The sequence below is a fragment of the Mustela lutreola genome, chromosome 2 (genome assembly GCF_030435805.1).
Source record: "Mustela lutreola isolate mMusLut2 chromosome 2, mMusLut2.pri, whole genome shotgun sequence".
In the NCBI taxonomy this organism is placed as follows: domain Eukaryota; kingdom Metazoa; phylum Chordata; class Mammalia; order Carnivora; family Mustelidae; genus Mustela; species Mustela lutreola.
Window position 1 is genome coordinate 64,853,619 of NC_081291.1, and position 27,171 is coordinate 64,880,789.

General features: G+C 42.8%; 1 protein-coding gene across 7 annotated transcripts in view; it reads right to left on the bottom strand.

Moving 5' to 3' along the window:
• MYRIP (myosin VIIA and Rab interacting protein) overlaps positions 1-26,318 on the bottom strand; it is a 393,633-nt gene extending 367,315 nt beyond the window's left edge. For 2 of the 7 annotated variants that reach the window (XM_059161995.1, XM_059162000.1), the window contains exon 1: positions 25,972-26,314. The gene's annotated coding sequence lies outside the window, so the exon portion shown is untranslated. Of the gene's footprint in view, positions 1-25,583; positions 25,684-25,971 lie in introns of those variants that run through there. The other 5 variants (XM_059161999.1, XM_059161994.1, XM_059161992.1 and 2 more) reach the window with 5 other exon arrangements.
• Positions 26,319-27,171: the final 853 nt, after the last annotated feature.

Genomic DNA, 27,171 nt, shown 5'->3' on the forward strand with positions numbered 1-27,171 from the left:
GAGGGAGTTCCTGATGATCAGCCAACATGAGAAAAATCCCCAAGTCTGATTTTAGACAATTCTGTGAGATGTCTTTCACATCAACCCAAAGGCGGGATCTGTAGCCTCATGGCCCTGCTGACAGGGTGGCCCTGGAGAAGAGCAGTGAAGGGTAATCTTTCTGGTGGGCCAGATTTCAAGCAGCATATTATTTTTCATGTTGTTTGAACCAAGAGTTGTCTGGAAGGATATACACCAATTCATGGGCAGTAGCTACCATGTGAAAGAAGAGAATCAGGAAGCTAGTAACAAGGAGGTCTGAGGAAGAAGTATGTTGGTGATGGGCCTCCTGGAGAGCACAGCACCACCAGTGTCTCAACATCTTTGTGGAAGCTCTCCATAATCAGGTAGACAAGATGACATGTGGGAAGGTGAGGCAGCCTCTTCCCCAGTCTCTCCATGGGCTCTTGTACAGAATGGAAATGGCAGCTGGGTCCACAAATGTGGCTACATGTGGGTCCAACTCGTAGACTCCCTCACTCCAGCCTCACCTGACAATCAGCACTGCTGAGTGCCTGTCTTCCCTGTAGCCAAAAACAGTGCTGAGCCCTTCCCCTGGATGTAGAGGTGAGAAAACCAGTCAACCACCTGGTAGAGAGTGATTACACTAGACCCCTTCTGTCACACTGAGAGCAGTAGTTCCTCCCTACACTAGAAACACACAGATTTGCCAGCTCTGTCTATAATGCCTGCCTGCATCTTTCCCCCCCATCACTCACAGGATACTTAATTCACTGACATCTTCCCTTACCCCACCCCACATTGTGACTGACCAAGAAACTCAATTTACAGCAAAAGAAGTTTGGCCAAGGACTCGTGTCCATAGAATTCACTGAAGCCAATATGTTGCTTCACCTGGTGACATGGGGGAATGACCTACAGATGACACCTGGCCCACCAGCTTTCTATCTCTGGACCAGAAGACTGTTCAAAACCCCTCTCTGATCCGATCCTTTTTTTTTTTTTTTAATTTTTTATTTTTTATAAACATATATTTTTTATAAACATATATTTTTATCCCCAGGTCTGTGAATCACCAGGTTTACACACTTCACAGCACTCACCAAATCACATACCCTCCCCAATGTCCATAATCCCACCCCCTTCTCCCCAACCCCCTCCCCCGGCAACCCTCAGTTTGTTTTGTGAGATTAAGAGTCACTTATGGTTTGTCTCCCTCCCAATCCCATCTTGTTTCATTTATTCTTCTACCCACTTAAGCCTCCATGTTGCATCACCACTTCCTCATATCAGGGAGATCATATGATAGTTGTCTTTCTCTGCTTGACTTATTTCGCTAAGCATGATACGCTCTAGTTCCATCCACGTTGTTGCAAATGGCAAAATTTCATTTCTTTTGATGGCTGCATAGTATTCCATTGTGTATATATACCACATCTTCTTGATCCATTCATCTGTTGATGGACATCTAGGTTCTTTCCATAGTTTGGCTATTGTGGACATTGCTGCTATAAACATTCGGGTGCATGTGTCCCTTTGGATCACTACATTTGTATCTTTAGGGTAAATACCCAATAGTGCAATTGCTGGGTCATAGGGCAGTTCTATTTTCAACATTTTGAGGAACCTCCATGCTGTTTTCCAGAGTGGCTGCACCAGCTTGCATTCCCACCAACAGTGTAGGAGGGTTCCCCTTTCTCCGCATCCTCGCCAGCATCTGTCATTTCCTGACTTGTTGATTTTAGCCATTCTGACTGGTGTGAGGTGATATCTCATTGTGGTTTTGATTTGTATTTCCCTGATGCCGAGTGATATGGAGCACTTTTTCATGTGTCTGTTCGCCATCTGGATGTCTTCTTTGCAGAAATGTCTGTTCATGTCTTCTGCCCATTTCTTGATTGGATTATTTGTTCTTTGGGTGTTGAGTTTGCTAAGTTCTTTATAGATCCGATCCTTTTTAACTCTGGTTTCTTCAGTGTAATACATAGGCTTCTTTCTTTTCCTTTCTTTCTTTCTTTCTTTCTTCCTTCCTTCCTTCCTTCCTTCCTTCCTTCCTTCCTTTCTTCCTTTCTTTCTTTCTCTTTTCTTTTCACTTCTTTTCTTTCACTACAATATACTGAAAGTTGAAATAAATGTTTAAACTAGACTGGAGTGTACATTTTCAAAGAGAAAACAGTTTTAAATAGAAGAGCTTATAATAAAACATTGTGCTGGGCTAGGCGTTTCAAACTGTGGTTATGATCAAAGATATACAAGCAACAGCATTATAAAGAAATGTGACCCTAGATCATATCCTATTGGATAGATGACACAGGGAAGAGTAAAGATGCTCTAGGAAATTTAAAAAAAAAAAACTCCAATTCAGTACCATGGCAGGAGGGCAATTATTTAATGATCTTTAACATTAGCCTGATCTGTGATGATTTAAAAAACCCAGCTATGAAGTAATACATCTTCCATCAGCAGGGGGTTCAGAGACACATGCTTTAATTAACATTAGCTACTTCGAGGACAATTAAAGGTGTGTTACAGAATTCTACAGACAAGATTACAGAACTTTGAAGCATAAGCTAACCAAAATAGCTACAGCTTTATTTTAAATAAAGTGGTTCAGCAATTTGAGAGAAGGTAGGGAGGGTAGTTTAGTTCTAAGCAGTAATGACCATGGACATTTAATTCAAATTGGATAAAAGTGAAAAGTTTTTCTTCCTTTTTTTCCTCAAAGGCCAAAGGTAACATCCTAAAAGCATAACCGAAGTGCTCCGTAATGTGGCCAGTGGTATCTGCTACAGTATCTGTCCACTGATTCTTCAGTCAACAAACACCAGTTGATTGCCCACAAGTACCCAAAGATATGACAAAGGAAAACTGAGACATAAAGCCTGCATCCCTTCTCTTCATTTCCAGACAGCAATGACAGACCCCCTCTTAGGAGGTCTCTGTGGTGTCTTCCCATTTGACCCAGATGGGGCACCTCTCCTGTACCGTCTCTTTTTTTTTTTTTTTTGGAGTTCTCAGTTCTGCAAAACAGTTCTCAACCAGGAACAATGTCACAGGTGTTCATCAGAAAGCACCTCTAACCACTGTCTGCCCCTTCTCATTCTTCTGAGTTTTTCCTTCAGAACTTTTGTGTGGTTTTCAGTATCCTCCAAAATTCCCACATAAGAGAAAATTTGGAAGACATGATAATGTCTAAAAAGAAAACTAATCCCAAGACACTATCAAACAAATATAATTAGTACTAACACATTGCTTCCCTGAAGTGCCATGTGTCCCACTCTTAGTGGGGACTGCTGTTGTTTTTGCCCAATTATACACAGAAGCATGTGTCTTTTTCCACTAAACCCCTTATCTCCAGTGTATTTCCATGTTAGTAGAATCCCTTTTAAGCATTATTCTTAATGGTTATATTACATTTTGTCCCATGTATATATCTATTGACCTATTCCCAGCATCATACATCTGGGTTGATTCTAATTTTGGACAGTTTCACAGAGAATGATGATACACATCTTTGTGCACAAAGGGTTTTCCACATTAAGGACTTTTCCCCTGTAGGCTAGATTCCCAGAAATGAAGTGGCTAAGTCTAAGGTTACAATACTGAGGCTCCTGAGACACATTTTTCAGACATCTGTCTGAAGGGCAGCATCTTAGCCATAATGCCACCTTCATGAGGAAAACCTGACATAGATGACAGTCTGCCTACAATGGGTCTGTCTTATTTGTACAGGCTCATTGGGGCCATCGCTCTACACCAAAATTAGGCCTTAGTTTCTATACTGAACCCCAAACCATTTTATAGATATTTTTTTAAAAAACCTGTTTTTGCTGCTGACTAGATTTTCAGTATGACCTTACCTGAGAAAGGAGTGCTATATGCCCCTAAATTGGCCATGTTACAGAGGGATGGCGTTTTCTCCAATTTTTCTGATTTTGCCATATTTATCTGATGTAAATACTAAATACTGAACACATGTCCTCCCAAGTCTCGAAAGCTTATTTCTAAGACAACTTCCAAATAATGAGTCCAAAAGGGCAAAAACATGAGCTCTCAGTCTCTGTGTTTCTGTCTGGCAATTAAGTGAATTTCTCACATGTTTTCTAACAGAAGAAATGGAAACACTCCAAGACATTCTTTTCCATTGGGAAGGTAATTATTTAAGGAGTTCTTCTATGAACCTGGAGAAGAATCTCTTGAAGAAAATTAAAGCCAGATGGCTACAGCTATCTATCTTCTGGGTTATAGTCCAGGGATCCCCCATTCAGGAAGGAGACACTGAAATTATTTCCAGTAAAATACTGTGGTCATCTAGGCCTTTCACACTGTGGTTATACTCAAAGATATATAAGCAATAGCATTATAAAGAGATTTGATCCTAGATCATATCCTATTGGACAGACAACAAAGAGGGAAAAGAGTTGTTCTAGACAAAATTCTTGACTTGTTTCTGACCAACAGAGTGCTAGGTGCTATGCAAAATAAGTCTAACTCTTCCTGTTAAATGATATTCAATTCAGCTACGGGAAAACATTTAAATAAATTTAGAACAACTTGGGTGTGTACATGTACTTTTTAACTGTATATTTCATTAACTCTAAATATGAATCAAGTAATTCTGATGAAAATTTAGCATCCAAATTAAGATTTTCCATGACTGAAAAATACACACCAGATTTCAAAGAGTAGTATGGGGGAAAAAAGATGGTAAAACAAGGCATTAATAATTTAATTAATTATTAATAATTTTATAATCACTTAATAATAAATATTTATAATGGGTTTGTGAATTATGCCAAGAGAAATAAGTCAACCAGAAAAAGACAATTATTATATGATCTCACTCAAATGTGGGAAAGAGAGGGAAAAATATAACAAGACAAAACCAGAGAGGGAAACAAACCATAAGAGACTTTTAATCATAGGAAACAAACAGAGGGTTGCTGAAGGGGAAGGGGTGGGTTGCCTGGGGGATGGGCATTGGGGAGGGTATATGTTACAATGATACTGGACATTATATCAGACTGATGAATCACTGAACTCTACCCTTGATACTAAAATACACTATATGCTAATTAATTGAATTTAAATGAAAAATTTTTTTAAAAAAGAGAATGGGTTTGGGGAGATCAGAGGTTCAATTTTCAAAGAGCTGATGTGGAGATAAGTATTGCATATCCAGAGAGGTCAAGTAGGTTATTCAAGGAGTTTGAGAGAGAGGTCCAGTCTGGAGGTAAATGTTTGAGGCTCACTGACATAGATGGGATTCAAAACAATGATACAAGAGCATGGTGAGGTCTGTAGGGAGAGAATATAAATAAAGAGGCAAAGCAGGGGTGCCTGGGTGGCTCAGTGGGTTAAGCCTCCGCCTTCAGCTCAAATCATGATCTCAGGGTCCTGGGATGGGACCCCACATCTGGGCGCTCTGCTCAGTGGGGAACCTGCTTCTCCCTCTCTCTCTGCCTACCTCTATGCCTACTTGTGCGCTCACTCTCTCTCTCTCTGTCAAATAAATAAATTAAATATTTTTTAAAAATAGGGGATCAAAGACTCAGCCATAGGGCACTCCAACATTCAGAGGTCAAGCAAATGACAAAGAAGCAGCTGAATAGAGGAGAAAGAACTACCAAGGATATGGAAGGAATTTGAGTGCATCCTCCACACCTAGGGGAAAAAGTATATCAAGGAAAAGAGGCTGACTGGCTGAGTCAAACGGTGCTAATGGAGCAAGAAGGATGAGGACAGGAGCAGCCCTTGTGTTCAGTAAACTGGGGCCCTTAGTCATTAGGCAGTTGCTGCTGAAGTTGATGAAACTGAGCTGGCAATCTGCAGTGGTGGGGTTAACAGACAATGGGAGGAGAGAAATAGCAGACAGTGAGTCTAGACAACTCTCTTTAGCAGTTTTTATATACAGGAAAGCAGAGAAACAGAGCCATAGCTAGAGGCAGAAGGGAGTTACAGAGGGAGTGTTTTCCAAGAAAGGAGAAATAACTTCTTTGTAAGCCAGTAGGAATTACCTGATAGGGAGAGAAAACTGGAAATACAGAGGGAGAATCCCTGGAGGGATACCCTTGAGTATTCAAGGAAGGTGGGCTGGGGATTGGAGGGTCTGACTCTTAGATCCGAGCACAGATATTTCATGGTTAGTGCCAGAACACATGGCAGACTGTGTAGCTACAGATGAAGGCTGGTGGGCGATGGTAGAGTCTGTGGGAGGCCATTCCCCCGCAGATGGCTTTAGCTTTTTCAGCGAGAGTGGCAGCAGGGACACTGTGAGAATGAAGATAGAGAGAAGGTGTGCATGTGTGAGGCAATGGGGGAATTCGAGAGGGCCAGGCCCAGAAAAGTCTCACACAGCTCTAAGGATCCACCCCATGCTCATGGTCACACAAGGCCAGTCGACTGCTTGTGAGTATTCCTTTGGCCACACTCCCCAGCACTGATGCAGGCAGCAGGATGCAGAGACAGGGACTGAACCACTCTGGGTGTCTGCTGAGTGAAAAGGAGGCGGTCTGGGTTGGGTATGTGAACTGAGGGTGTAGTCCAAGGATTGATTATAGGGCACACAATGAAATACAGGCTGGAAAAGGCAGTAGGAAAGGACCTCGAGGGTCCGGGGTCATGGATTGAAAGTCAGGAGATTGAGGGACTGTTGGAATTAGAGGAAGAGAGGGAGAGACTTGGAAGATGCAAGTTGCTTCTCTGAACACATGATGAATGAAAGCCATTAGGAAGAGATTGGCCATTACGGGGAATGAGTGTCCATCTATGACTATGGAAGTCAGTGGCAGGGTGGTGTGGAAGACAGAACTTGGAGCAAAGTAGGTCAAGGAACTGAGAGGCCCAGATGTTAGAAGGATCCTCTCCCTGTATATTGAAGTGCTAGGACTAAGGCAGGAGGGATGCTGCAGGAAGCGGTGGAGAAGCTGGGGCTGAGGTCATCAAGAACTGAGGGGGAGTGACCCTGTAGACCAGGAGGCTGACATATAGGGGTGAAGAGCATGATGGGATGAGTCCTGGTCCATTCAAAGCAAAGTAGAGGTAGGACCACAAGTGATAAGGGGCAAGAAGGAGGGGTGTTTCAAGTTTACTCTTGACTAGGTCAGTGGAGAGCAGGAGGCCAGGGTAGACATGATCTTTAACCCAGTGTGAGGTGCTCCTTTTGGTCTTTATTGAGGAGGGGAGCAGGGCACTCCCTCAGTGAGGACACTGGAGGAAGCCCAGTGTTACTTAGACTCACAAACACCTGTTGCCCTTTATGATACAGATGGGTAGCGCATCTGGGGAGGGGCAGCCTGAGTTCCAGAGCATGGTCGCTAACCTTGCCACTCGTTTGTTCTCCTTAATAAAGAAACCAGAACTGGACTGCCAGGTCAGTCTTCTCCAACTGCTAAATTCCTGTTAACTGTGAAACTATTTTATGTAAAACATTAAATAAGTGTGTTTAATATGGTTAAGGAAATAAGAGTTTATCAAATTATAACTTCAAACAAGAAACTATAAAAATTACCACATTTATTTGAACAAGTTAATGGAAATTCAGTGAACATACTGAAAAAAAAAAACAGAAAAGACAAAGCAGAGAAGGTAAGTGGTAAATTGCTAAACAGAGCTGAAATAATAAGCTAAAGAAAATAAAGTAAGAAAGGAATTTAAGGACACAGATGATACAGAAAGGAGGTCTAACATGCATCTGATCAAAGTTTCAGGAACAAATAATTGAGAATGGATAGAAGACATATTCAAAGAAATAATGGCAGAGAATTTTCTAGAACACCAATTAGACAGCAATCCTCATATTTAAGAAGTCTAGTGACTCCTGGGGGGGATAATTGAAAAGAAGCCCATTACCACATACACTGTAGTCAAATTCAGAACAACACAACAACAGAAGGAATTAAAATCAGCCAGGAAGAAAAGACAGATTAATACAGAAGAACTACAATCAGATTGCTAGCTGGATTCTTCGAATGCAAAAACAGAACATGGAAAACGGTGGGATAATATTGTCAACAAATTGCACACTATGTGAAAAAATAATTTTAAAAAAAAGGAGTTAAACCTGACTAAAACACCAGACAATGCCAACATATAAATTGAGCAGGGAGGGTGATCAGAGTTTAAGTATAAAGTCCTTGAATTGCTCAGGACATAAATTACTCTGATTCAGTTTGGATTTTATTAAAGTAAACACGAATGCCGAACTTACCATATCATAAACACTAGAAAACAGAAATTGAGTGTAAAACTTTGAATAAGTGAGGGAAGAAAATGTAATGTGGAGTAGGACAGAGGATCTAAATTATACAAAAAGCAACCAGAGAGAGAAACCAAGTATACGAAAGGTGGGACAGAGTAAAATGATAAAAATAGATCAAAATACATTAACAGTAGCACTGTAAATGAACATAACTTTCATATTAAAACATATGGGTTTAAAAAAGCAACTTTATCCTCTTTAATACAGTTTCACAAGTGAAATAAAAATATATAGCACTACTGACAGAGGGAAGCCCAGGTGGCTCAGTCAGTTAAGTGTCTGCCTTCGGCTCATGATCCCAGGGTCCTGGGATTGAGCCCCACATCAGGCTCCCTGCTCAGAGGGGAGACTACTTCTCCCTCTCCCTCTGCAACTTCCCCTGCCTGTGCTCACACACTCTCTCTGTAAAATAAATAAAACCTTAAAAAAAAAAAAAAAACTGTTGACAGTAGAAGTATTAGAAAATGATAAGACAGGCAAATACTAAGCAAAAGAAAATTGGCATAGCTCTATTAAAACAGACTTGGGGCACCTGATTGGCTCAGTTGGTTAAGCATCTGACTCTTGATTTCAGCTGAGGTCATGATGTCAGGGTCTTGAGATCACCCCACCACAGGCTCCCCACTGAGCAGAGCATCTGCTTGAGATTCTCTCTCCCTCTGCCCCTCACCCCCTCAAATAAATAAATAATTTTTTAAATCAAAAATAAATAAAACAGACTTAAAACCAAAGAGCATTACTAGACATTAACAGGGTTGTTTCATAATATATACTGAGTAGACCCAGAATGCACCTAATTACATATTACTTCAAAATAAACAAAGCAGGGTGCCTGGGTGGCTCAGTCAGTTAAACATCTTCCTTTGGTTCAGGTCATGATCCCAGGGTCCTGGGATCAAGTCCCATGGTGGGCTCCCTGCTCAGCTGGGAGTCTGGGTTCTCTGCCACTCCCCAGGCTCCTGAGCTCTGCCTATCTGTCTGTCTCTCTCGCTCACTCTCTCTCTCTGTGTCAAATAAATAAAATTTTTAAAATTCTTTTAAATATACAAAGCAAAAATTGAAAAAAGCCCAAGAAGAAACTGACCAATTCACTCCTATAAATTCCTCCCTCAATAACTGAGTAATTAAGCTGCAAAAAAAATGAGTAAAGATGTAAGATCTCAATAACACAATTAACTAGCTTAAGCTAATGAACATATACTGGTCACTGCAACTAATTACTTTATTTTCCAGAAAACATAGAAATTTGTAAAAACTGACTATGTACCAGGCCATAAAACAAACCCCAATAAATTTCAAGAATTGGAATCATATAGACCACATTCTTTAATCACTAGGTACTAAAATAGAAAAAGAAATGACTGAAAAGTTCTAAAATTTCTGAAAATAAAACAAAAGCATGTAAGAAACGTATAAGTCATAGAAGAAATCATAACAAAAATGTTAAAAACTTACATGTGAACAAGAAAAACACTTCAAATCAAAACTGTAGAAGACAAATATTCCTAAGGCAATACTTCAGGCAAACTTATTAGGCTAAATGCATATCTAAGTAAGAGGAAAGTCTGAAAGTTAATGAGTTAACCTTGGAAATTAAACAGATAGAAAAAGAATGAAGTCAAAGAAAGTAGAAGGAGGGAAATAATAAGGATGAGAACAGAGCTTAATAAAATAAAATACAATATCAAAATAGAGAAAAGAACACCAATAGTCGGTTCTCAGGAAAGTATGAAAAGAATCTGTACCTCTGCTGAAATTGATAAAGAGAAAAAGAGGGATGGAGCTTCTGGGGTGGTAGGAAGTGCTGGCCAACACTACAGGCATTCTTATCCCACTGTGACCCAGAAGGAACTTGGGTTTTTGTGCCCAACCAAGGGCTCTCGCCCTCCTGAGAAGTGGTCTTGACTGAACACCCATAACACATATCTGTGTATATCACTTCTTCAGGCAGCCCTTCTTTTTGGGGGAACCAATTTTAACCATCTCTCCCATTTGCCAAAGATGGCATTGGGTTTTTTGTTTCTCATTTTCTTCATTGTTTTGGATCATTTAAAGAAAAGAGAAGAGGGGAAATAACAGCATTGTATTGCCATTTACCACCAGCAGCCATCTGAAAGGAAGGAAACTGAGGCAGTAGAAGAGGAAGTGTGAGGTATCTGGAAGCTGTGGGAGAAAGGATTCAGAAATGGGAGCACAAAGGGACAGTAAGAGGATCTCTGCAGCATTCGGGCACCAGACTGTAAGACCTGCAGTCCTGGGAGAGGCACCTGACATTTACTGGACCACAAAGCTGAAAAATCGACTGGCAGATTTTTAGACTAAACAAGGATTCAATTAAAATAGCATTTAAAAAATTTTTTCTTCTAATTAGCCATAAAAGAAAGACACGAATCTTGACTACTCTAGTTATATGTCATTCTAGTAAATCCAAGACCCTAATGATCAATAAATTGCTTTGAAAAAAAAGCAAAACAGCCAAACCACATTTATATAACACAAACATGAAAGAGCACCTACGACATCTTCTGAGTCTGGAGCTACACAGAAAAAGTGAATTGATGCTTGAGACAATGGTCCTCATCAAGAGGAGGTTAGGAAGAGGTTTGGGGCTAGAAACACTGTTTCTCCAGACTGGGAAATCTTCAGAGAAAACAGTGTAAAGAGATGGGTTATTTTCCTTTTCTGCAGTGTAAGTATCACTTCCTGTAGTGTAGATACCTAGGCTTCCCAGCAGAGAAAATGACCCTGCACACTTTGATGTAGTTACATTTTATACCAAAAGGAAAGAACCACATAAGATGACATGGTCATCTGAGCCACAAACCAGTGTCAAAAAATTATTTGGGGACCTGGGCAAACAGCCACATCAGATCCTGAGCCATGGGCCCCTCTGTTTTCCAGGCACCTGCCCTTCCTTGCATGTCTTACGTTTTTTTCTCAAGTGTCTGCTCAGTGAGATTAAATTGTCAGCCCATAGAATGGATTTGTACATCCCAGCTGCAGATCGCGTGTCTGTTGTATCTGTGGCATTATGCTGTAAATCACAGCCACAAAAGAACTTACTATACGGTGTTTTGTTTCCCCAGCTGACGATATATAAATATAGGCAAAAAATTTAACTCATAATCACTTACAGAAGGTAATGGGGGAATAGAACACATGGTTGAATACCAAACCAAAAACAGTTTTCAGATGACATTTAGGCAGTTCATCAAGCTCTTTTTATGCTTCTGACACAAATGCAGACTTGATTCTCAGAGTACACTTGAAGTGGGACAGGTTTCTCTCAGTGAAGTTTCCAGCCTGTCCCCAACCAAACTCATTGTTCAGCCTTTTCCCCACTAACCTTTTTGCGGTTTCAGGCTATTCTGGTCTTACTGTCACCAGCAACTGATCGCATAAATTCTTCAGCATTAAGTTATTCATGGCACTATATCACTCTAGAGTTATTCCCCCAGCCTTCTAAATTTTACAAGATGAGGTAATGAAAAGGAACAACTATGCAGTGGCAGAACCCACCCCCTGGGATGGGGAGGCACCGTGCTGAGCAGAGGCATGATTCCTGTTCTCTTCACTAGGGTCCCATCTCCTTTTGCAGGCTATTCTGAAAAAGCACTACTAAACAGATTACCTTTTACTTCAACTCTTACCAATTCTCCTAAGCTAAGGAAATACTGATATGATGTTTATGATTTATACTTACATATAATCAGTTCTAATGGTGTAAATTTCAAAATGAAACAGTCAAAAGCCTCTGAGTTTTCTCAATGAATTTTAGGATACTCATGTACACATAAACATACATACATTTGTACTTTTTCCTTTAACACCTTTGTTCCTCCTTCTCTGATATTATTGTTTCCTTGCCATGACAAATGCTCTCTGTACACGCTGCCACAGAAGTTTAAATGACCGTGACCACTCTGAGGAGCAATTTGGCACCAGGTGGTCAAGCTGTAAGTGTGTATAAAATGTGATCATGCAATCCCACTTCTACGCATATATCCTCAAGATCTTCTTTTGTTTGTGCTTAAATACATTTCAAAGATGTTTACTGCGTACATGCAATAGACAAAAAAAAAATACAGAAGTAACCTCAAATCCATCATGGAGGAACAGATCTTTTAAATATGATATTTTCATAAGATGGAATGATATTTAACATTAAAATATGAACATGATTTGTATAAAACAAACTGCTCTATCAAAGACACACAGTGATAATACAAGTTTCTTTCTTTTTTTTTTTTTAAGATTTCATTTATTTGTCAGAGAGAGAGAGGGAGAGAGAGCAAGCACAGGCAGAGACAGAGGGAGAAGCAGGCTCCCTGCCGAGCAAGGAGGCCAACGTGGGACTCGATCCCAGGACGCTGGGATCATGACCCCAGCCGAAGGCAGCTGCTCAACCAACTGAGCCACCCAGATGTCCCTACAAGTTTCTTTTACAGAAAGTAAAAGAGGAGCACCTGAGTGGCTCAGTTGGTTAAGTATCTGCCTTCAGCTCAGGTCATGATCCTAGGGTCCTGGGATGGAGTCCTGCTTTGGGCTTCCTGCTCAGCTACAGTCAGGTTACCTTCTCTCTCTGCCCCACCCCTGTTCATGCTCTCTTTCTCACAAATAAATAAATAAAATCTTTTAAAAGGAAGGAAGGAGGATTGGAAGGAAGGAAGGAGAGAGAGGCAGGGAGAGAAAAACAACCGTCATGGAAAACTTTATAGGGAAGTCTACCATGAAGAACCAATAGGAGGAGTCAAGATGGCGGAGAAGTAGCAGGCCGAGACTACTTCAGCTAGCCGGATATCAGCTAGATAGCTTATCTAAAGATTGCAAACACCTGAAAATCCATCGGCAGAGAAGAAGAACAGCAATTCTGGAAACAGAAAAACAACCACTTTCTGAAAGGTAGGACCGGCGGAGAAGTGAATCCAAAGCGACGGGAAGATAGACCCCGGGGGGAGGGGCCGGCTCCCGGCAAGCGGCAGAGCAACCCGCACAAAATCAGGACTTTTAAAAGTCTGTTCCGCTGAGGGACATCGCTCCAGAGGCTACCCGGGGCAAAGCCCACGCGGGGTCAGCATGGCCTCAGGTCCCGCAGGGTCACAGAAGGATCGGGGGTGTCTGAGTGTCGCAGAACTTGCAGGTATTGGAACGGGAAAGCCGGCTACAGAGACAGAGCCGACAGTAAACTCGCAGCTCGGGGTGATCTTGAACCGGTCGCAGGCTCGGTGAGCTCGGAGCGCGGCCGGAGGTCAGGCAGACGGGAGTAACTGGGCGCGGTTCTCTGAGCGCGCACTGAGGAGTGGGGCCCTGGGCTCTCGGCTCCTCTGGGCTGGAGACCAGGAGGCCGCCATTTGTATTCCCGTCCTCCGGAAATCTACGGAAAGCGCTCAGGGAACAAAAGCTCCTGAAAGCAAACCCAAGCGGATTACTCACCCCGGCCCCGGATAAGGGCGGTGCAATTCCGCCTGGGGCAAAGACACTTGAGAATCACTACAACAGGCCCCTCCCCCAGAAGATCAACAAGAAATCCAGCCGAGACCAAGTTCACCTACCAAAGAGTGCGGTTTCAATACCAAGGAGAGCAGCAGAATTCTAGAGGAGGAGAAAGCAAAGCACGGAACTCATGGCTTTTTCCCTGTGATTTTTTTTAGTCTTGCGGTTAATTTAATTTTTTTCTTTTTCATTTTTTGTTTTTTTACTCGCCTTCGGGTAAATTTTTTTTTTAACTGTTACCTTTTTCTTTTTTAACGATTTTTTACTAGTTTATCTAATACATATATTTTTTCTTTTTTATATTTTTTTGAGGTGTTTTCTTTTTTTTTTAATTCTTTTCTTTTTTTTTTCTTTCTTTTTTCTTTTTTTTTTTTCTTTTTTTTCTTTCTTCCTTTTTAACCTCTTTTTATCCCCTTCTCCCCCCTCACGATTTGGGATCTCTTCTAATTTGGCTAAAGCATATTTTCCTGGGGTTGTTGCCACTCTTTTAGTATTTTACTTCCCCCTTCATATACTCTTCTCTGGACAAAATGACAAGACGGAAAAATTCAACACAAAAAAAAGAACAAGAGGCAGTACCGAAGGCTAGGGACCTAATCAATACAGACATTGGTAATATGTCAGATCTAGAGTTCAGAATGACAATTCTCAAGGTTCTAGCCGGGCTTGAAAAAGGCATGGAAGATATTAGAGAAACCCTCTCGAGAGATATAAAAGCCCTTTCTGGAGAAATAAAAGAACGAAAATCGAACCAAGTTGAAATCAAAAAAGCTATTAATGAGGTGCAATCAAAAATGGAGGCTCTCACTGCTAGGATAAATGAGGCAGAAGAAAGAATTAGTGATATAGAAGACCAAATGACAGAGAATAAAGAAGCTGAGCAAAAGAGGGACAAACAGCTACTGGACCACGAGGGGAGAATTTGAGAGATAAGTGACACCATAAGACGAAACAACATTAGAATAATTGGGATTCCAGAAGAAGAAGAAAGAGAGAGGGGAGCAGAAGGTATACTAGAGAGAATTATTGGGGAGAATTTCCCCAATATGGCAAAGGGAACGAGCATCAAAATTCAGGAAGTTCAGAGAACGCCCCTCAAAATCAATAAGAATAGGCCCACACCCCGTCACCTAATAGTAAAATTTACAAGTCTCAGTGACAAAGAGAAAATCCTGAAAGCAGCCCGGGAAAAGAAGTCTGCAACATACAATGGTAAAAATATTAGATTGGCAGCAGACTTATCCACAGAGACCTGGCAGGCCAGAAAGAGCTGGCAAGATATTTTCAGAGCACTAAATGAGAAAAACATGCAGCCCAGAATACTATATCCAGCTAGGCTATCACTGAAAATAGAAGGAGAAATTAAAAGCTTTCAGGACAAACAACAACTGAAAGAATTTGCAAACACCAAACCAGCTCTACAAGAAATCTTGAAAGGGGTCCTCTAAGCAAAGAGAGAGCCTACAAGTGGTAGATCAGAAAGGAACAGAGACCATATACAGCAACAGTCACCTTACAGGCAAAACAATGGCACTAAACTCATATCTCTCAATAGTTACCCTGAATGTTAATGGGCTAAATGCCCCTGTCAAAAGACACAGAACATCAGAATGGATAAAAAAACAAAACACATCTATATGTTGCCTCCAAGAAACTCATTTTAAGCCCGAAGACACCTCCAGATTTAAAGTGAGGGGGTGGAAAAGAATTTACCATGCTAATGGACATCAGAAGAAAGCAGGAGTGGCAATCCTTATATCAGATCAATTAGATTTTAAGCCAAAGACTATAATAAGAGATGAGGAAGGACACTATATCATACTCAAAGGGTCTGTCCAACAAGAAGATTTAACAATTTTAAATATCTATGCCCCCAACGTGGGAGCAGCCAACTATATAAACCAATTAACAACAAAATCAAAGAAACACATCAACAATAATACAATAATAGTAGGGGACTTTAACACTCCCCTCACTGAAATGGACAGATCATCCAAGCAAAAGATCAGCAAGGAAATAAAGGCCTTAAATGACACACTGGACCAGATGGACATCACAGATATATTCAGAACATTTCATCCCAAAGCAACAGAATACACATTCTTCTCTAGTGCACATGGAACATTCTCCAGAATAGATCACATCCTCGGTCCTAAATCAGGACTCAACCGGTATCAAAAGATTGGGATCATTCCCTGCATATTTTCAGACCACAATGCTCTAAAGCTAGAACTCAACCACAAAAGGAAGTTTGAAAAGAACCAAAATACATGGAGACTAAATAGCATCCTTCTAAAGAATGAATGGGTCAACCAGGAAATTAAAGAAGAATTGAAAAAAATCATGGAAACAAATGATAATGAAAATACAACGGTTCAAAATCTGTGGGACACAACAAAGGCAGTCCTGAGAGGAAAATATATAGCGGTACAAGCCTTTCTCAAGAAACAAGAAAGGTCTCAGGTACACAATCTAACCCTACACCTAAAGGAGCTGGAGAAAGAACAAGAAAGAAACCCTAAGCCTAGCAGGAGAAGAGAAATCATAAAGATCAGAGCAGAAATCAATGAAATAGAAACCAAAAAACCAATAGAACAAATCAACGAAACTAGGAGCTGGTTCTTTGAAAGAATTAATAAAATTGATAAACCCCTGGCCCGACTTATCAAAAAGAAAAGAGAAAGGACCCAAATAAATAAAATCATGAATGAAAGAGGAGAGATCACAACTAACACCAAAGAAATACAAACTATTATAAGAACATACTATGAGCAACTCTACGGCAATAAATTTGACAATCTGAAAGAAATGGATGCATTCCTAGAAACATATAAACTACCACAACTGAACCAGGAAGAAATAGAAAGCCTGAACAGACCCATAACCAGTAAGGAGATTGAAACAGTCATTAAAAATCTCCAAACAAACAAAAGCCCAGGGCCAGACGGCTTCCCAGGGGAATTCTACCAAACATTTAAAGAAGAACTAATTCCTATTCTCCTAAAACTGTTCCAAAAAATAGAAATGGAAGGAAAACTTCCAAACTCATTTTATGAGGCCAGCATCACCTTGATCCCAAAACCAGACAAGGATCCCACCAAAAAAGAGAGCTATAGACCAATATCCTTGATGAAAACAGATGCGAAAATACTCAACAAAATACTAGCCAATAGGATTCAACAGTACATTAAAAAGATTATTCACCACGACCAAGTGGGATTTATTCCAGGGCTGCAAGGTTGGTTCAACATCCACAAATCAGTCAATGTGATACAACACATCAATAAAAGTAAGAACAAGAACCATATGATACTCTCAATAAATGCTGAAAAAGCATTTGACAAAGTACAGCATCCCTTCCTGATCAAAACTCTTCAAAGTGTAGGGATAGAGGGCACATACCTCAATATCATCAAAGCCATCTATGAAAAACCCACCGCAAATATCATTCTCAATGGAGAAAAACTGAAAGCTTTTCCACTAAGGTCAGGAACACGGCAGGGATGTCCATTATCACCACTGCTATTCAACATAGTACTAGAGGTCCTAGCCTCAGCAATCAGACAACAAAAGGAAATTAAAGGCATCCAAATCGGCAAAGAAGAAGTCAAATTATCACTCTTCGCAGATGATATGATACTATATGTGGAAAACCCAAAAGACTCCACTCCAAAACTGTTAGAACTTATACAGGAATTCAGTAAAGTGTCAGGATATAAAATCAATGCACAGAAATCAGTTGCATTTCTCTACACCAACAGCAAGACAGAAGAAAGGGAAATTAAAGAGTCAATACCATTAACAATTGCACCCAAAACCATAAGATACCTAGGAATAAACCTAACCAAAGAGGCACAGAATCTATTCTCAGAAAACTATAAAGTACTCATGAAAGAAATTGAGGAAGACACAAAGAAATGGAAAAATGTTCCATGCTCCTGGATTGGAAGAATAAATATTGTGAAAATGTCTATGCTACCTAAAGCAATCTACACATTTAATGCAATTCCTATCAAAGTACCATCCATCTTTTTCAAAGAAATGGAACAAATAATTCTAAAATTTATATGGAACCAGAAAAGACCTCGAATAGCTAAAGGGATATTGAAAAAGAAAGCCAACGTTGGTGGCATCACAATTCCAGACTTCAAGCTCTATTACAAAGCTGTCATCATCAAGACAGCATGGTACTGGCACAAGAACAGACCCATAGATCAATGGAACAGAATAGAGAGCCCAGAAATAGACTCTCAACTCTATGGTCAACTAATCTTCGACAAAGCAGGAAAGAATGTCCAATGGAAAAAAGACAGCCTCTTCAATAAATGGTGCTGGGAAAATTGGACAGCCACATGCAGAAAAATGAAATTGGACCATTTCCTTACACCACACACGAAAATAGACTCAAAATGGATGAAGGACCTCAATGTGCGAAAGGAATCCATCAAAATCCTTGAGGAGAACACAGGCAGCAACCTCTTCGACCTCAGCCGCAGCAACATCTTCCTAGGAACAACGCAAAAGGCAAGGGAAGCAAGGGCAAAAATGAACTATTGGGATTTCATCAAGATCAAAAGCTTTTGCACAGCAAAGGAAACAGTTAACAAAATCAAAAGACTACTGACAGAATGGGAGAAGATATTTGCAAACAACATATCAGATAAAAGACTAGTGTCCAGAATCTATAAAGAACTTAGCAAACTCAACACCCAAAGAACAAATAACCCAATCAAGAAATGGGCAGAGGACATGAACAGACATTTCTGCAAAGAAGACATCCAGATGGCCAACAGACATATGAAAAAGTGCTCCATATCACTCGGCATCAGGGAAATACAAATCAAAACCACGATGCGATATCACCTCACACCAGTCAGAATGGCTAAAATCAACAAGTCAGGAAATGACAGATGCTGGCGAGGATGCGCAGAAAGGGGAACCCTCCTACACTGTTGGTGGGAATGCAAGCTGGTGCAACCTCTCTGGAAAACAGCATGGAGGTTCCTCAAAATGTTGAAAATAGAACTGCCCTATGACCCAGCAATTGCACTATTGGGTATTTACCCTAAAAATACAAACGTAGTGATCCAAAGGGGCACGTGTACTCGAACGTTTATAGCAGCAATGTCCACAATAGCCAAACTATGGAAAGAACCTAGATGTCCATCAACAGATGAATGGATCAAGAAGATGTGGTATATATACACAATGGAATACTATGCAGCCATCCAAAGAAATGAAATCTTGCCATTTGCGACAACATGGATGGAACTAGAGCGTATCATGCTTAGCGAAATAAGTCAAGCGGAGAAAGACAACTATCATATGATCCCCCTGATATGAGGAAGTGGTGATGCAACATGGGGGCTTAAGTGGGTACGAGAAGAATAAATGAAAGAAGATGGGATTGGGAGGGAGACAAACCATAAGTGACTCTTAATCTCACAAAACAAACTGAGGGTTGCTGGGGGGAGGGGGTTTGGGAGAAGGGGGTGGTATTATGGACATTGGGGAGGGTATGTGTTTTGGTGAGTGCTGTGAAGTGTGTAAACCTGGCGATTCACAGACCTGTACCCCTGGGGATAAAAATATATGTTTATAAAAAATAAAAAATTATATTAAAAAAAAAAAGAACCAATAAACATGAAGATATGTTCTGCCTTGCTAGAAACAAAACAAAACAAAATAAAAAACAAGAGTCTTGGGGCACCTGCGTGGCTCAGTCGTTAGGCACTGCCTTCAGCTAAGGTCATGATGGGCCCCATGTCAGAATCCCTGCTCAACAGGAAGCCTGCTTCTCCCTCCCACTTCCGCTGCTTGTGTTCTTCCCTCGCTTGCTGAGTCTCTGTGAAATGAATAAATAAAATCTTAAAAAAAAAACAAAACAAGAGTCTTTGTGAAACTGGAAATGATGATGAATAATCGTGTTTAATGCTGGCAAGGCATGGGGATCTGGCACATTTGCACATGATTAAATAGCAAAATGAATTTATAAACTTTCCTAGAGGGTTATTTGGCAATATGTATAAAAAATTTAAGGAAAAGTAAACAACTTTCAACAAAGTAATTCATGCTAAGGAAACAAACATGTATAGTAGGATGAAGTTACAATAGCATAAAGTACTTAATGTTTTAAAGAACGATTTTGTTGAATAAATTATGGTACCTGAAAGAAATGAGTTATGAGGAGGACAAAAATAATGTCACAGAAGAATAATCACTGACATTAACATTACTTCTATGTTGTTGAGTTTAAAAAATGATATTAGAGGTGTTTAAAAAATCACATTCAAATGGTCCTTATTATTCAAGAGATTATTCAAGATATTATTTAAGGGGCGCCTGGGTGGCTCAATGGGTTGAAGCCTCTGCCTTCGGCTCAGGTCATGATCCCAGGGTCCTGGGATCGAGCCCCGCATCAAGCTCTCTCCGCGGAGAGCCTGCTTCCTCCTCTCTCTTCCTGCCTGCCTCTCTGCCTACTTGTGATCTGTCTGTCAAATAAATAAATAAAATCTTTAAAAAAAAAGATATTATTTAAGATATCAGGAAAGTGTTACTGAAAGTGAATCCACTTGAAATGGAGATCAAAATTTCACAGCAAATAATGGAAAATTAGAAGTTTTGATTAACACTATATTTGAAAAAAATAAGAAAATGTGTTTTATTTGATATTTCACCAAATTTTTGATACCAGTATTTTTCATGGAAAGGGGTATTTAGGAGGGATCCTAAAATTCATGTTGAAGCCTAAGGTATCAAAGATAACCAAGATAATTTTTTGAAGAAAAAGGCTAAGAAGAAAAGAATTATTATAAAGCTTTAATAATTCAGTGAAATGGTATTAGCTCAGGAATCACAAAGAGATGAATAGAAAAAAGCAGCATTCAGAAACAGATAAAAAAACATAAGAGAAATTGATATATGACAGAGATGGCAACAAAATAAGTGAGAAAATAGGTAACTATTCATTAAATGTTAATGGGAGAAGTGGTTTTCTGTATGCAAAACAATTAGATCCTTGCCTCACACAACACAGAAATATAAATTTCAGGTAAGTATAAGATTTGAAAGTTTTTTTTTTGTTGTTGTTGTTGTTTTAATTTTGTTTATTTATTTGACAGACAGAGATCACAAGTAGGCAGAGGCAGGCAGAGAGAGAGAGGAAGAAGCAGGCTCCCTGCTAAGCAGAGAGCCCGATGTGGGACTCAATCCCAGGACCCTGGGATTATGACCTGAGCTGAAGGCAGAGGCTTTAACCCACTGAGCCACCCAGGTGCCCCCAAGATTTGAAAGTTTTATCTGGGAAAAGCAGCAATGTACAGAAAAGAAACTCTGAAAACCAAACTATATATTTTTAGCAATCTCTAAGCGAGGGGTGCCTGGTTGGCTCAGTGGGTAAAACATGTGACTTCTGATCTCACGGTTGTGAGTTCAAGCCCCACACTGGGTGTAGCGATTGCTTAAAAACAAAATCTTTAAAAAACAAACAAAAAACCGCTACAGGAAATGCAAGTAAAAAAGCAGTAAAACACATTTCATGCTTATTAGATGAACCAAAATTAAAACATCTGATGGCACAAAGTAATGGGGATACAAGGAGCTTCAGGACAGTGATAGTAGGAGTAAAAAGTGGCCCAACAACTACAGAGGACAATCTCCAAAACCCAGCAACAGATAGATGTTGATATAAGCATATCCTCCTACCCAGTTATTCTACGTCTGGGGATATAAATCCTAAACACACATACACTTGCATAAGACCTTATCAAGGATATTCCCTGCAATATTTTTCATAACAGCAAAAGGTAAAAACATCTTTTTGTCCATCAATGATGCATATTCAAACTCTGGTATACCAAACAAGGAAATATTATGTCAAAATGTATAAACTAAACTTATGATTATCAACAAATGTTATCAACATATGTTTAAAAACAATGTTGGGTGAAAAAAAGCAAATTACAAAAACAAATAACAGACCTCCATTTACATAAAATTTTAAACATAAAATAAGACTACACATTCTGGTGGGCCCACACTCAGTCCCAATGTTGCAGGTTGCAGGGACTCAATCCCAAACTCTCATCCTTCACTGTCTGGATTTCCCTCTTGCTCGGCAGGAAGTTTCTACTTAATGGCAGTCCCATACTTTGCCCTAAGTAGCTACTACATGCAAGGCTCTCTACCAGATGTCAGGGAAGACAGAAGAAGAATGGTGCAAAGCTCCTCTCACCCCACATAAGGGCACACAACTCAGCTGGGGAAGTCGTCTGGGAGACTTGGCACTCAGTTCTTGCTCTGGCTCACATAATGTAAAACTCAGAAAGAATGCTTCCAGGCCCAGTTCCTTCATCCTGAAAATGGGAAAGCCACCCTCCTCCCGTGGTGAAGATTAACTGAATATATATATGTCGGGTCCAGCACATGGCAAGTATACAGCACTCTTGGCAACCACAGTCATGGCAGCCAGCACATGAATACAATCTTCTAAGCAGCATCTCCGTCACACCGACAGTAAAAAGAAAAGGCACTGAATGGGTCTGCTTGGCCCTCTCCACAGCCGGATACAACAGCCCCCACCCTGTGGTCTCCCCTTGGGACTTGGCCCCCACCCTGTGGAACACAGAGGGCATTTCATGGGGCAGCAATTTGGCTACACCCACGCCTCTTTATTTTTACAAGTTCACCACGGACAGTGCTCTGGAAAATAGCAACCTGCCTCAGGAAAGAGAACTCCTTCTCTCACACCTTTGGGGGAATTCTGGGGGAAGAAAATCACAACACACCTAAGCTAGATTCTCAGCCAATTCCCTTTAAAGTTCCAAGAACACAGATGCCTGGGTGGCTCAGTGGGTTAAGCATCTGCCTTCGGCTCAGGTCATTATCCCAGGGTCCTGGGATGGAGCCCCACATCAGGCTCCCTGCTCTGCAGGAAGACAGCTTCTCTGTCTCCCACTCCCCCTGCTTGTGTTCCCTCCCTCGCTGTGTGTCTCTTTGTCAAATAAATAAATAAAATTTTTAAAAATGAAATAAAATAAAATTCCAAGGACATGCCACAGTTCCATACTATCCAAGAAAGGGCAACAATGTCTCAGCTCCCCATTCTCCAACACACAGGTGCCTCCGACCCACAAGGCACCCTCCTGAAAAGCTGGGACAGGGTTTGATCCATGGGCTTAGTGTAGCAGGTACCAGGGGCGAAACTTACCTGCCAAACATGGGAAAAACCACAGTGTTTGGAAATCATTTCTGGAGATGCCAAACTGTTGGATTTTATTCCTGGGACTGCTTCCCCTGGACTTGGGAAAGAATGCTGGGTATTGCTGGTCTCCAGCCAACGTGGTGCCACCATGTGGCAATAGCATAAACAGTTTATAAATCACTAAGCCTTGACATTCTTAGATCCTCTATCAGTTTTTAATTTTGAGAAATTCAAAACATTCCCATTTTTACGTTTCCGATGAGAATTCAAATTTTCTATGTATACTTTACCATGACACTATTTCAGACTTGCATTTTTCAAATACATTCTGGTGAATAAACTGGCTTTAATTTATCAATATCAGAGATGTATCTGGGGTCTGGCTTGCTTCACCGCCCAAGAACCTATTGAGGGGAAGGGAGGAGACAACAGGTGTAGACTCCACCCAGCTCCTAAGACCAAATACTTCCTCCTAGATTTCTGGACTGGCTTACCTACAACTACCTTTGGTTTGCATACATTAAAAGAGGAGGTAGAAAATCATCAAGCAGTTTCATTTTAGCTCTGAAACTAAACTGGTGAAAGAAATGATAATAGGAATAAAAATAAAACTCGCCTGACAAAACAAAGCAGAATGATGATTACCCTTGGGGGACAGTACCTATAGAGGACGGGGGAGAGTGGGAATATTCTAGGTCTTATTCTGGGCACTGTTTACACAGGGGTGTTCAATTTGTGAAAATCCAGAGTGTTCACTTCATATCTATGCCATTTTCTGTCATTATGTCAGAACTTAATATAATATTAAACAAAGCCACCAAGTTCTGATCACTTGTCCCTCTTTAACTTGCCTTTGGGACAAAAGGCTGTGCAGATACAAAACTAAGAACAGGGAATGCATGTTTCTCTCAGTTATTTCAGTCTTTGTCATTTGATTTCTCCAAAGGCCAAGGCCACAAATGCTCTCCTTTTGCCCCTTTGGAAGGAGAGGAAGGAGAAAGGACACAATCTAGACCACTGTGAGTTTACATCGCTGGACCTGGCTAACTTCACTTTTCCAAAAATGAGCAAACTCTGGAGCAGGCAACTGCCCCTCCCCTTCCCCCTCTACATGAAACCAAGGCCACAAAGATATCCATGTCTCCACAGAGACACACTTCAGCTCCACAGAGACAACCACCCCACATACACACACACAGACACAGTGCCTCACCACCACCAGAGACAGCCCAAACCCCACAGAGACAGCTAGCTTCCAGCCCACACACCACAGATGGGGTAAGGGGACATTGTGAGAGATGTGGCTACCCATGGACAGATAAGGAACAGCAACTGGAAGATGAAATGTAGTATTTTCAAAGTCTTACCAAACTAAATTTCTCTGGAAAGATTTTTAGATCTAGTAAGGTCCAGAGACTGCTGTTAAAAAATTTTTTTTTCTTGAAATCACCTCCACTTCTACCTACAGCTCAGATCGTCTGGAACATCTTCCTTCTGCTTCCACCTCTACCATGTTCCCTGAACCCCAACTGCCTTGGGAAGACTAAAAAGCAGGGATTCTTCTGTTTTATAGATTTTTTTAAAAAATGAGGCTCATAGCGCCTGGCTGGCTCAGTCCAGTAAAACACTGGACTCTTGATCTTGGGGTCCTCAGTTCAAGCCCCACCTTGGGCACAGAGATTACTTAAAAAAACAAAAACAGTTGAGGTCCGAAGATGTTTGTCAGACACCACAAAATTATCCAAGTAAATATCTGATCACTGGGTTAGGGCCAGGTAGCCTAAGTTGAAGGGACAGAATAACAATGTCAAAAGAGGGGGATGACTTTGTCTCCAGTCCAAAGCTCTGAGAACCACCCACAGACCCACAGGAGCTGCCACAAAAGAGCTGGAGTAAACTATTCACATCCGGCAACAGTTACACATTCTGCGACTGGACTCCACCCTCCCCAGGAAAAGTGCAACAAACCCAGATCTGGGGACAGGGAGTAGGGCCGGCAGGATGAAGCCAGACTCAAGACACTTTCTTAGAGCTAATGAGAGTCAATGTTGACTAAGCCAAGAGCAGAGCGCACACGCTTCTCTTACGAAGTCCTAGGGCCCAAACTGGTGTATACAGTTAATCTCTCCCATACTTATCCTCAGGAACAGGGCTTATTTGGGAGAAGGAAACAGAGCAGGATGGATCTAAAAGCAGGCACCTAGCAAATTCCCCTACCCTGCCGAGATGTTAGCAAATTAAATGACTGAGATTGGAGAGGATGCTGCAAATGCTGCAGGTCCAGGGGTCCCAGCCGCAGAAGCGCTCGGCTCACCCCAAAGGTCCTTCGCAGATACCCCTCAAACCTCTGTAGGGTCCCTTGAGGTCGGCTCCCGACCTCTCCAAATTTGGCAAAGTTAGGGGGAAGGAATTATTTAAAGGAGACGGGGATGAAGCTAAATGACCATCTATCTGCAACAGCGCGCCCCTACCCAAGCAGTCCGCGGACCTAGCCAGACGCGACCCACTAGGGTTCTTACTCCGCGCACCGGCCATGACCTTGAGCGAGTCCTGATTAGTCCCATTTTACAGAAATTAAGAGTCGGAAAGAGTCAAGTCCGCCGCGCTGGGCTGCTCCGGGGTGCTTACCCGATGGTTCCAGGCGCCCTGCCGGTGCGCCTGCAGCGTAGTAGGTGCGCGGTGAACCGCAGCCCAGGAGCTACGTGGCCAGTGAGGAACGCCAAACGCGAGGGAAACGCAGAGTCGAGCTCCAGCCGCGTCCAAGGGAGAAAGGGGCGGTTCCGACTCTGCGACGATCCTCGAGCAAGTTCAAGGACTCCCACCCCCGCCCCCAAGCCCCTCCGCAGAGGCAGACCGGTCGTGCCCAGAGGCCCTCGCTCAGGACTCGCACGGGTGTGTATGGGCGGGCGGGGGGTGGGGGACGTGAGAGACCCCTCCACACACCCACCCCCGAAGTTGCGGCAACGCAATCGGGAGAGTGGCGCAAAGCTGCCAGAGAGGAGGGGACCGTACTCACAAGGGGTGGCCGGGCTGGAGCAGTTCCGTGGCCGGGGTCATCGATGGCGGCCACCGCACTTCAGGACGCCTGGGGTACCTGCCGCAGCAGAGCGGCGCCGTGCGTGGATGAGCGAGCTTCGAGCAGCGAGGCAGGGGCGCGGGTCTGTCGGCGCGCCGGATCTAAGCTGCAGCGCCCTAGGGGCTCGGCCGCCAGAACCGCAGCCGCAGCGGGAGCCGGGGAGCGGGCAGAAGGCGGGGAGCGCGGCGGTGGCAGCGGCTGCGAGGGAGGCGCCCGCGCCGCAGGCAGCTGGGGCCAGCCTGGCCGCAGCGGCCGCCGACACTTGCTGGCCCGGCCCACGGCCAATCAGAGGTGCCCGGGGCAGGGACGCGTGCGGAGGCGGGGCGGGAACGCCAGCGGGGCGCCCGGCCGGAGAGGCGGTGCGCGCTCGCGCCTGCGCCGGGGCAGAGGGGTGCCCGCCCGGCCGGTTCCTCTGAAGCTCCCCCCGCGCGCGGGCGGCTCGCGCCGGGAGGGGCGGGACGCATCGGGAGGAGGCGGGGTTGGGGCTGCGCGCGCCCGGGGCGGGGATCCGCGCCCCTTCCTGGGCTCTTCCCAGCAGCGCCGTGCAGTGCTGGGGCCAAGGCCTTGGAGCCCCCCAGGCGAGACCTCAGGTCACTCCTGTCATTGAAGTAAGGTTTTCCCTGTCCCCTGCCCCTGAGCCCCGGGGCCCGGACCCTCCCTGACCGCGGAGTGACACGTCACCCGAATCCGGGGTCGGCTTGTCTACCAGCGCTGCCGCTCGCCCAGCGGAGTGTGGGCGCCCTCCCTCCCTAGCCTCTCCAAAGCCTGCGTGGCGCTTCTCCAAAGGCAGCTCTTGCCCCCTTCACAGTCCCTGGGTATTTAAAGTCACCGTGGTGACCCATGCCCTGGTCTGGATTCCTTTCATTCTGCCAGCAATTGACTGTGCTGGCGACGCTTAGTCGTTCAACAGACACAGACTGGCTTCGCGCTGGGCTCAGAGTCTGTCCCAGGCTACTGTGTGCCCAAACCTACGAACCCCCCCATCGCAGCCGCACGAGAGGCTTAGTGAGCCGGCGCTGCCCGAAGGCCGCCGAATATTGCTTCAAGTAAGGGACGCGTTCGGGCCCTGGCCAGGAGGCCCAGGTCCTGGAAGAATGCCTGGGAGTTGAAAGGTTCGCCTCCAGGCCAGGGCTTCATAGC